This window comes from Leucoraja erinacea, chromosome 2 (genome assembly GCF_028641065.1).
Source record: "Leucoraja erinacea ecotype New England chromosome 2, Leri_hhj_1, whole genome shotgun sequence".
Classification (NCBI taxonomy): domain Eukaryota; kingdom Metazoa; phylum Chordata; class Chondrichthyes; order Rajiformes; family Rajidae; genus Leucoraja; species Leucoraja erinaceus.
The window spans coordinates 103,421,574-103,433,602 of NC_073378.1; the positions used below are offsets into that span (position 1 = coordinate 103,421,574).

General features: G+C 50.4%; 1 long non-coding RNA gene across 2 annotated transcripts in view; it reads left to right on the top strand.

The window, feature by feature from the left end:
- The window catches only part of LOC129713243 (uncharacterized), a 39,164-nt gene that overhangs the window by 727 nt on the left and 26,408 nt on the right, over positions 1-12,029 (top strand). The window contains exons 2-3 of one of the 2 annotated variants that reach the window (XR_008726201.1): positions 2,183-2,247; positions 5,085-5,156. This is a non-coding gene — a long non-coding RNA (uncharacterized LOC129713243). The remainder of the gene's footprint in view (positions 1-2,182; positions 2,248-5,084; positions 5,157-12,029) is intronic. The other variant, XR_008726202.1, reaches the window with a different exon arrangement.

Here is a 12,029-nt window from a genome sequence, read left to right on the forward strand (position 1 = left end):
ACAGCTCCGTGTGGCCCAGGTCCATCATCAGGCCAATTGCAAGCATATTTATACATCACATTTTATCGAATTGTTGATTCAGAATGAATCAATGGGACGGATCTCAAAAATGTGAGCTGTCCAAAATACCATAGTACTTGCTCACATTTGCTCTCTGTGTATGTTCGTGACATTATCCAGAGATGCTGAGTCACTCCAGCATTTTTTTGTTAAAGAGTCACATCGCCTTGCTGGGCTCTGAAAACTGCTCATCAATGCCCTGCACCTTTGGCAGAAAAACTTGCATTCCTACCATAGATATAATTACCTCGGATTCTACCCAGTATTTTTGAAACTTAGCATGGATAAGGCAGGTTTGGAGGAATATGGACCAAACGCAGGCAGGTGGGACTAGTGTAGCTGGGACATGTTGGCAAGTTGGGCCGAAGGGCCTATTTCCATACTGTATCACTCAATGATTGAATATTTTACTAGCAATGTTACAAAATTTTGAGATTTAAAAAATCAAGTCTGCAATTTATCCCATCAGATAAAGCATAACAATGCGTTTAATTTGACACCTAATTCACTTTCATATCTCAAGTAATAAAAAAGTTATGGCCATTTTCATACTCGGAAATTAGCATCTTGTTCCCTATTGATTTTCTATGGACATAACAAAAAAGCTGTGATCGAGGACAGTCAAAAGCCCATAACCTTCTTAAAAATTAAGAGAACTGAATGAAATTTTCAGTTATCATAGATTGAAGCATTCTGAAACAAATATAAAATAATCTTACTTGGATGACCTGAAATTAAAGCATATAATTAGTTAGTTGCCCAATTGTAGCTAATTTCAAACTTCAATTTACTAGATCTAAACATCTATCCATTTCTTAATAAATGATTAACATTTTTAAATAGCCCAAGTGTCCAAGTAATATTCACAAATAATTCACAATAAAACATGATTTTTAAATCTCATTTACATAAATTTATGGGCCAAATGGAAGGAATTTAGTGTTCATTTGCTGTAAATTAAAGTCAATTTAAATCGGCTTTCTAGTGGGTTCCTGTGAACGCGCTGGTTTAGAACGTTCACATTGCGCTGGATTTGTGCCCTCAAGTGCCCAGAAAAATACTGCGGGATATAGATAGATAGATAGCCTTTTATTGTCATTCAGAAATCTGAACGAAATTGCAGCAGTCATACATATAATACCATACAATAAAACAACAATAAAACACACATTAACATCCACCACAGTGAGTCCACCCAGCATCTCCTCACTGTGATGGAGGCAAAAGTCTTAGGTCGCAGTCTCTTCCCTCCTCTTCTCCCTCTGCGCTGGGGCGATGTCCCCCCCCCCCCCCCCCGGGCGATGTTAAGAACAGTCCCGCGGCTCAAACACCGCGGCCCGGGGTCGTTGAAGCTGCCGCCCACCAGTCCTGCAGAAACAGCTGCTGGCCCGCGGCCGAACCCCGGACTCAGGCCACCGCCGCCAGAACACCGTCCCAGCCACCCTCACGTGAGTACTGTGCCGTCTTCAGCCTCGGGCTGGGCCGCCCCGACTTGAGTGCCGAACCTCCCCCGGACCGGGCCGCCCCGACTTGGGCGTAGCTTCGACTCCCCCCGGACCGGGCCGCCCCGACTTGGGCGCCGAACCTCCCCCGGACCGGACTGTCCCGACATGGGCGCCGAACCTCCCCCGGACCGGGCCGCCCCGACTTGGGCGTCGCTTTCTCCCCCGGACCGGGCCGCCCCGACTTGGGCGTCGCTTCTCCCCCCGGACCGGGCCGCCCCGACTATAAAGAGCCCAAAATGAACTACTTGCTATAGAAAACTTTGTATACAGGGTTCTTAAGAAGCCCCATTTAATGTAAAAATAATGTACATACCTTTAATTGTTTGCTTTATAAAACCCTGGGGCTGCGAGAGGTTGCGGAGTGAGAGAGTGATTTTTAAACTACTATAAATATTATACAAGGCCATAAAAACTAATAATACCTTTTGCGACGGGGTCTTTCAGCGATTTTCCGTTAATGATTTACTAGGCTGAACATTTTCGATTGGAACAGCCTAGTAAAAATCGCGTTTTAAACCCGCCCCCTCTAAACAGCGCCAAAATCACACACACGGGGTAGGGCAGATGCTCAGCCACGATTCAGGTAGGTTTTGTAACATACCTAATTTTTACCACAGAAATACAAGGAACTACAGATGCTCGAATCTTGTGTGAAACATGAAGCGCTGCAAGAATTCGGCAGGTCAGGCAGTTTCCGTTCCTCCAATACTTTCCAAGTGCCGAAATGGATTTTGACGGATTGTACAGTTGTAACATGACATTCCCCAACCTACGTTCAGTGCCTTGACTAATGAGGGCAAATGTGCCCTGACTATTTCTGTGGCCACTTTTCAGGAACTATGTACCTGTACCACTAGGTGTCACTACTACAACACTCTCCAGGACCCTGTCATTTACAGAGTAAATCCTGCTTTAACACCTCACAAAACAAAACACCTCCACTGAGATAAATTCCATCTTCCATTTTTATTACACGTTTCCAATTCATCTAGACCCTAATTGCCTTTCCAAATAAGTTCATAAGTTATACGAACATCATGTCTACTCTGCTGATCTATCTTTCCTTCATAACTCCATTCACCTGTCTTCTCCCCTAACACCCGTACTAATAAAGAATCTACTTTATCAATGTCCACCTTAAAAATACCTATTGACTTGGCTTCCACAACCTACTGTGGCAATGAATTCCACAGATTAAAGAAATTCCACCTCATCACCTTTCTAAAGGTACGTCCTTTTATACTGAGGCTATGGCCTCTGATCCTAGACTTTCCCACTGGTGGAAACATCCTCACACATCCACTCTATCCAGGACTTTCACTATTTGGTAAGTTTCAGCGACATCCCACCTCATCCTTGTAAACTGCTGGTGTTTCCTGGCCTTCAGAATCCTTTACAGTAAATGATGTAACTACCCACTGACTTATTATTGCAGCCCTTAAGTATAGAAACAATGTTAGACACCCTACATCATTTTAACTACTTCACCTATGCACAAAGATGATGCTTCTGCCAGGGCACCTGCAATTTTTTTCTACCTCTTCCTAGAATGTCAATGAGTCATGCAGCAGTTTGATTTTAGTGGGAACACGTGAAGGTTCCAATCTCCCTCACCTGTCTCATTGTGATGTCATATATGTAAATGAGATCCATTGTGATTGGACATCTGTGAGGTGGCACTTTGGCTCATGCAGCAGTTTGATTTAAATTTGTTTTGATGTTTTGTGAACAGTTTTATTCAAAATCTGGGGAAATAATTGATAAAATCTAGAGAGGAGTGGATTTCTGAACTAATTAGTTAAATCCCTACCAAAATTGTAAAGATCTCTGCGTTTTTGCGTCTGGTTTCCGAGGAGATACGTTTCACATGCAAAATAACACACACACACACACACACACACACAGTTTTAATAGATACTAGACCAAGTGCATACCCGTTGGGTCTGTTCCCCCAACGTGCGGTTGAGGGGGGGCATGCGGCGTAACACACATTAACCACCCCCACATACACACTAACTACCCCCCCCCCCCGCACACACACTAACTACCCCCCTTGTTAATATATTAATATTATTAATTTGCTCCTTTTACCCCCCATCTACTGACGCATAGCCCCCAACACAGGCGCGTCTAAGTGAGGGTGGGGGGTAGAAAGTGAGGGCAGAGAGAGAAGGGAGGGAGAGGGAAGGGGGGGGAGGGAGGGGGGGGGGGGAGAGGGAGAGGGAGGGAGAGGAGAAGAGAGGGAGAGAGAGAGAGGAGAGAGAGAGAGAGAGAGGGGGTCGCAAGGTTTTTATCAAAGGACTTGCGACAGGCGTGACTGGCAGCACGTTGGGTTTGCAGCGGGAAGGAGGGAGGGTGGGACGGAGGGAGGGGGAGAGGGAAGGAGGATGGGGAGAGGATAGGGGAGAGAGAGGACCTGAACTCGGTGTGCGGACAGGTCGGACGGGGCCGACCTCGGGCGACGTGGAGAGCCTCGTGTCCCTGCGATCAACGGAGGAATTTCAGGTTTCCCAGAGGGAGTAACGCCCCGCGCGACAATAACTGCCGCCGCCATTTCAAGCCGGTGAACGGCTGTGACCTCCGGTGACCTCCCGATCTGCAGAGCATTTTGAGAACGGGGGGGTTGGGGCGGGCTGGGCGTTGGAGTGAATGAGCGGGCGGGGGGTTGGTGGTTGGAGTGAGCAGGCGGGTGGGCAGGCGTGAGTCCAGCTACGATACGCGTGGCGCGAGCGTACTTGTGCTGGGCGCAGTGCTTTAATCCACAGCGGCAGGGGGTGCCGCCTGGTGGCAGGTGGGCCTGGATTGGTCGGCATGTGGGCATTGTGACGTCAGCAGCTGCAGAGCGGCGTTTAGATTTTAAAAAATTGAGTTTTGTGATCAGTTTTATTCAAAATCTGGGGAAATAATTGACCAAGGAGTGGATTTCTGAACTCATAAGTAAAATCCCTACCGAAATGGTAAATATCTCCGCATTTTTGCGTCCGGTTTTCGAGGAGATACATTACACATGCAAAACCACACACACACATCCACGCACACACACACAAAGTTTTAAAAGTACACTAGACCAAGTGCAGACCCGTTGGGTCTGTTCCCCCAACGTGCGGTTGCGGGGAGGGGGCAGTATGCGCATCACACACACTAACTACCCCCCGCACACACGCTAACTACCCCCGTGATATATGAATATTATTAATTTGCTCCTTTTACCCCATAACGGCCCTATCTACTGACATGGGGGGGGGGGGGGGGGGGGGGTAAAAGAGTGAAGGCAGAAAGAGAACAGGGGCAGAGACAGAGAGAGAGGGGCAGAGACAGAGAGAGGGGCAGAGACAGAGGGAGAGAGGGGCAAGAGGGGGAGAGGAGGGGGGGAAGGGAGGGGGAGAGGTGGGAGAAGGGAGGGGGAGGGGTGAGAGGGGGTATGGATGGGAGGAGGGGGGGTGGAGAAGAGAGGGGGGGGGGAGGAGAGGGGGAGGTTGTTACCGAACTTAACTCACTGTGGAATGAATCCATTAACAGAGCCACTCTGCTGCCGTTATGGTCCCGCAGGAGACGCGATGAGAAGGTGGCCAGCAGGAGGCAACAAAATGAGTGAGTGAGGGGGGGAAGGATTTATTAAAAATGTGTACAGACAAATGACTAAATTTAATGAGGAGTGGATGTGCGAATGTAAACGTAAAATCGCTAGCGAAATGGTAAAAAATCGTTTTTGCGTCTGGTTTTGACGGAGTAACTAATCAAAGGCAAAAAACATGACATACACACACACACACAGAGTTTTAAAAGTACATTAGACCAAGTGCAGACCCGTTGGGTCTGTTTCCCCAACGCTCGTTTGCGGGGGGGTGGGGGAGCTGCGGCATCACACTCACACTAACCATCCCCCAAACACACAGGTGGGCGGAGGGAGGGAGTTTTCTCTTTATTATGTATTACTTCAATAAAGACCAACTAATCAAGAAGCAACGTCTAGAGGATTCGTTTTTGCTATCATAAGAGTGCGGTGAATGTGTAAACTATAGCTCCATCACATTCCGGAGAAGTAGTGGCTATCGGATGGGGAGAGAGAGGAGGGGATAGAGAGGAGGGGGGGGAGAGAGAGGAGAGGGGTGACAGAGAGGAGGGGGAAAGAGAGAAAGGAGGGGGGGATGAGAGAGAGAGGGGGAGAGAGAGAGAGAGGAGGGGGGGAGAGAGAGAGAGAGAGAGAGAGAGGAGGGGAGCGGGGGCGGCAGCTCGCAGGGGGGCGGCAGCATCCCCACCAGGCGCCGGGCCCGAGCGAGGCCTGGAGCGATGTGAGGACTGTCAAAAGCAGCGTAGGGCCGGCTGATCGTGGCTTCCACAAGGGGAAGCCCACCCACCAGCGTGACAAACGTTCGGGCGGGGGAGACGGAGAGCAGGTTGTCCCCTGTGGCGGCCGCCACGTCCACTTTTCCACCGTGCTTCCATCGCGCCCGCCTTGCGATAATGACTGCCGCCGCTATGTTGTAGAACTTCAAGGAGCCCAGCGTAGCGCGCAGCACGACTTGAGCACGTGTTTAGCGGCTTCAATCCAGAGCCCTGAGGGGGAGGGCGATTGGGCCACGTAACTTGCAGCTCGTGGAGAACAGTGGCCAGCAGGCTGCGCGTTGAAAACTTTGCGCAGCTGGCCGCGAGGAGCTTAGGCATTGTGACGTCATCAGCTCGTTAGATTTAAAAAAGATCTCAGATTGGTGAACAATTTTAGTAATTGGGAGGGGGTTTAGGGGAGGAATGGTGGGGAGAGGAGGGGGGGGAGAAAAAGAGGGGAGATAGAGGGGGGAGGGGGAAGAGGAGAGGAGGGGAGGAGAGGAGCAGGGGAGAGGGGGGGAGGAGGAGGGGGGGGGAGGAGGAGGAGGGGGGGGGGAGGAGGAGAGGAGAGGGGGGAGAGGGGGGAGAGGAGAGGGGGGGAGGAGAGGGGGGGAGAGGACGGGTGAGGAGGGGGGAGAGAAGAGGGAGGGGGGGGGAGAGGGCGGGGTGAGGAGAGGGGGGGGGTAGAGGAAAGGGGGGAGAGAGGGGGAGAAGAGAGAGGGGGGGAGGAGGAGAGGGGGGGGGGTGGAGAGGAGAGGAGAGGGGGGAAGAGGAGCCGGGGGGGGGGGGGGGAGGAGATGGGGGGGGGGGGAGGAGATGGGGGGGGGGAGAACCTTTAAAAACATTTTAGAACCAAAAAAGACACATTCTGCAAGCATTGTAGAACCAAAAGAGACACTTTTTGCAAACATATTAGAACCAATAGACACATTCTGCAAGCGTTTTAGAACCATTAAGGACACTTACATTTGAGTAGACATGTGTTCAGTGTTATTCACAGCTCAGAGAAACGTGACCCTCTGCCTTCCTCCAGCTTGCAGACACTGATTGAGGCACACCACTGCCTGGTTTTATAGTCCCTCCCCCCTGCCACCAGCAGGGGCAGCAGAGGGAATGTGTAATTTTGTAAAATCATTAATATCTCTGTCATTTTTCATTGACGGGAAAATTCCTCGTCACACATACGGCGGAGGGGGGCTCTGAGCAAGGTGACCAAAAATGACGGCCGTAGGTGGCGGCGTTCTCTCGGAAATCGCAGCACAGATGGCCAAAACCGATCAAGAACAGACTTTTAGTAATATAGATAGATGGATGAAGACACGGCAGACTCTGAATTGGGACAAGGCCAACTTAATGGTATTCGAAAGTGTAAATGATTGATGTAATACATGTCTAGAGTTTGTCATCTTTAATTGTAACACGTAATACAGCAGGTTGTTAGTTCATCACTACTGTTTCCAAGACTACCAAATGTAGGAAGTGGGTGTTAATATAAAGTGTACAGTCAGGTGGGGTTAATGATGCTACTCTGCTATGATTGGTTCACATGCAATAACAATCTACATCCTTTCCCATAAAGAGTAAAGATGGTTAGGCAAAGGTAAAACACGCGGATTTAAACATACTCGCCGTACCTGTCTGGCGGTCTACTAATACGATCCGAACACGTACGGACAAATCCCTCTCCCTCCGTACCAGAAAAGTTAGAAGGAGAGGGAGGTAGTGAACCCGGAAGGGAGAAAGCAGCTGGGGACACTCTAGGCTACCGGTAGGGTGAGCATGCGGGAGAGGTAATGTTGTTGTTAGACAGGGTTGCTGACCGTGGCGGAGAGTGGGACACGCTGGGACTAGCGATAGCAGCAGCAGAGGTTTTAAACAGCAGGGGTGGAGCAAACGGATTGGCCGGAGGTGGACGAGGTTCTTTTACAAGCAGCAAGTGTTGGCGGCTCCGTCTGTATATGACACCATCGGCGTTAACAAGGTAGGAGCGGGGTTCCTTGGATGGGCCGACAACGAAACCCAGATGGGAATGTCCCATAGCAGTCTGCAAACGGATGACTTGACCTTGCAGTAACGCATTCAGTGGTTTACTTTACTTGTCATAAGAGCGCTTCTGGATGTTGTGTTTCTCCTGAATGCGCTTCCGGACCATGGCTGGTTTAAACACCTGTGGCATCAGCTTCTGCTGGGCAATTGGTATCGGAGGTCGTGTTGTCCGAGACATCAGGCGTTGAGCTGGTGAGCCTAGGACCTCGTCTCTGGAGATGTTTCTGAGGTTTAAATGGTTGAGATAAACATCTGACTTGGCCAGGTGGGAGCGTTCCATTAGTTGTTTTGCGTTCCTGACGGCACGTTAAGTGAGCCCATTGCTTTGAGGGTATTCAGGGTTGCTTGTGACATGGTGGAAGTCCCATCGGTTGGCAAAGTGTTTGAATGCGTGACTGGTAAATTGTCTTCCGTTGTCAGTTTGCAGGCGAACTGGTGCGCCGAATATAGAAAAGTGCCTCTAGCTTTTGAATAACCATGTCGGATGTGATGGTGGGCAGTAAATCGAGTTCGAGCCAGTTGGAGTAGGAGTCAACTAGGACTAGGTAATGTTTACCGTGCCATTCGAAAATGTCTGCTGCCAGTGATGTCCAAGGCAGTGCTGGTGGCGGTTGTTGTAGCAGAGGCTGTTTCTGTCGATGTGGTGCCAAACTGTTGCAGATGGGGCAGGATGCTGTTCTGTCCCGTATGTACTTGGTCATCCCAGGCCAGTAGAACATGCTCTGTGCGTGGGCCAACGTGGCCTCGGTGCCTGGGTGACTGTTGTGTGCCTCTTTGTAGTATTCGGCTTGTAAGGATGATGGGATCACGACTTTGTGACCTTTAACAATGACACCATCCTGTATTACCAGCTCATCACGGACTAGGAAGAATGGCTGCACCTCCAGTGGTGTACTGGATTGTCTGTCTGGCCAGCCTCTTTTGATCTGGTCTTCAATTGGAGGCGTGGGTTCGTATCCCACTTCTGACACCATGTAAATGATTGATGTAACACACGTCTCAAGTTTAAGTCATCTTTAATTGTAACACATAGAAGAGCAGTACAGCAGGTTGTTAGTTCATCACTACCGCTTCCAAGACTACCTAATATAGGAAGTGGGTGTTAATATAAAGTATACAGTAAGGTGGGGTTAATGATGCTACTCTACTATGATTGGTTCACATGCAATAACCAATCTACAGAAAGGAACTTGCTTAAGTTGATGGGAGTAGGTTGTTAGCGAACAAAAGTACGTCTGGAAAGTAGGATTCTTCTAAAAATGTAAAGACAAGAGTTGAGTGCATGCATGTTCCTGTTAGAGTGATAGGGGACGCGGGTGGGTGTAAGGAAACTTGGATGACAAGAGAAATTGAGCCTCTGGTCAGGAAAAATTAGAAGGCATGGGACATGTATATGCAGTTGGGTTCAAGAGTATCCTTGAAGGAGTTTCCGGAACTCAGGAGCATACTTAAGAAGGAAATCAAGAGGGCAAAATGAGGGAAGGAAATAGCTCTGGCAGATAATATCAAGGAAAATCCAAAGAAATGTTATGTATATTAAGGAAAAGAGGGCCCAGGGGAAAGTTGGGGGGAAGGGTGGGGGCATGGGGGGATATTACATAAAAATTGGAGAATTCAATGCTCATACCATTGGGTTAGAATCTACTGAAGCAGAATATAACGGATGTTCTTTCAATTTGCGTGTGATCTCACCATGGCAATGGAGGAACTAAAATGTCAGTATGTGGAGGGAAGGAGAGTTAAAATCATTAGCAACAATGAGCTCCAGCAGGCATTGCCTGACAGCGCAAGCATTTGGTGAAACAGAACCTAGTCTATGCTTGGTCTTGCCAATGCAAAGGAAGCACCAAATGCACCTCAGCAGCCCTTCCAGGTGAGACAGAGGTTTATTCCAACCTCATCTATTACATTCGGTGCTTCCAATGTGGCCTACTTTATTTTGGTGGATTCAAATGTAGGATGCTAACCAGTTTAATTCCCCTTCCCATTCCCCTATATTTTGCCCTCGATATCCTCTATTTCCAGAGTGAGGCCAACTAGAAGAACAGTGTGGCGGTCCCTGGTGGGTAGGCCACTCCTTGGATCATCCCCCTCGCCGATTGAGGGACAGGGGCGTTGGTCTGCCACGGGGTTTCCTGACGACACTCCCTAGGGGTTCTGACAAGGGTGTCGTGGTGTGTACTCTGACTGTTGGAATTAAAAAGCTTCTTTTGAATCCGCCTGGCGTCTGGTCTTTTCCTGTCCTTGACCAGGCCACTACACTGGTGACCCCACGTCGTTCATCACGCATCGTGATGGATGATAACGCTGTTGCGCTGAAGCTCCCAACTCTGTGGACCGAAGAGCCCAAAACCTGGTTCCAGCAGGCAGAGGCACAGTTTGCTGTGAGAGGTATCACGCAGGAAGAGACCAAGTACTATTACGTGGTTGGCTCGCTTGACCAACTAACTGCGAGGCGAGTTAAGCCTTTCCTCAGGGCCCCCCCGGTAACAAATAAATATACTGACCTTAAAGCATTTCTCATCAGGAGGTTTGGCCTGGGTGACGCCGAGCGGGCAGCTCGCATTTTCAGATTGGACGGCCCGGGGCGACCGCCGGCCGTCTGCCCTCCTGGAAGACATGCTCACCCTAATGGGGGACCATGAGCCGTGTTTTTAATTTAAATATGCCTACCTGCATTCGCATGCAGCTCGCCAGGGATCCGTTTACCGACATGCGGGCGCTGGGTGAACAAGCCGACAAGCTGTGGAATTCTCACCATCACAACCTGGAAGCAGTGGACGTCCTTTCCGAGGCGTTTTGGAGACTCAGAGCAGGTCGGGACCGCCATCCACCGCGTCTCCACTGCTCCCAGTCGGCCCCCGCCGGAAAATCCGGCGGCCATTGCGCATTCAACAGCAGGCACGTCCTTCCAGCACGGACAGCCTGCAGTTCAAACCAATGCCATCAGAGGTTGCTGCCGTTCAAACCAGCCAAATTGGCTTGCAGTTTCACCAGACGCCAGCAGAGGTCGCTGGCGCTCAAACCAGCCTAATTCGCCTGCAGTTCAACCAGACGCTAGCAAAGTTGGTTGGTGCTGTTACCATCGCCGCTGGGGAGCTGCAGCCAGGCTTTGTCGCCCACACTGTTCGTTCTCGGGAAACTAATGGGCCGGTCGTTAGTGATTCCTTCGGCAGTGGGCACGATTCATCGCGTTTTCGCATGGGATCGCCGCAGTGGGGGACGTTTCCTCATCAACACTGGTGCGGAAGTGAGTGTTCTGCCTCCCTCCATCGCCGACATCCGTGCGGTAAACAAGGCCCCCTCCTCACCGCGGCGAACGGGAGTGCTATTCGCACCTACGGGTTTCGCACCATCCCCCTCAACTTTGGCCGCAACTCGTTTATGTGGAGGTTCGTCATTGCAGACGTTTCCCAACCGCTGCTGGGCGCCGACTTCCTTCGAGCCCATTCACTGCTCGTGGATGTCAAGCGGCGACGCCTGATGCACTCTGTCACGCTGGAGCTGGTCTTCCTCCATACTGGTGATACTGTAGTACGCCCTGATGGCCCCGTCATCCGTGGATGCAACTTTCGCGCGCATCCTGGCAGATTTTCCCGGCATTCTCGAACCCCACTTCCACCCCCAAGCACGTCGTCTCGCCCCAGACAAGCTCCGTCTAGCTCGGGAGGTGTTCCGCCAGATGGAGGCGATGGGCATCGTGCGTCCCTCCGATAGCCCATGGGCCTCACCGCTCCACATGGTCCCTAAGAAGAACGGGGGCTGGCACCCATGTGGGGATTATCATCGCCTGAATGATGCGACCGTCGCCGACAGGTATCCGGTCCCGCACATTCAGGACTTCAATGCCCATCTGGCCGGAGCATCCGTATTTTCCAAGGTGGACATCGTGCGAGGGTACAATCAAATTCCGGTCCGCCCCGACGATATCCCGAAGACGGCCATTATTACACCATTTGGTCTATTGGAATTTGTGCGGATGCCGTTTGGGTTGAAGAACGCCATGCAGGCCTTTCAGCGGCTTATGGACTGCGTGTGCCGCGGATTGGACTTTGTCCTTGTTTACCTGGACGACATTCTGGTGGCCAGTCG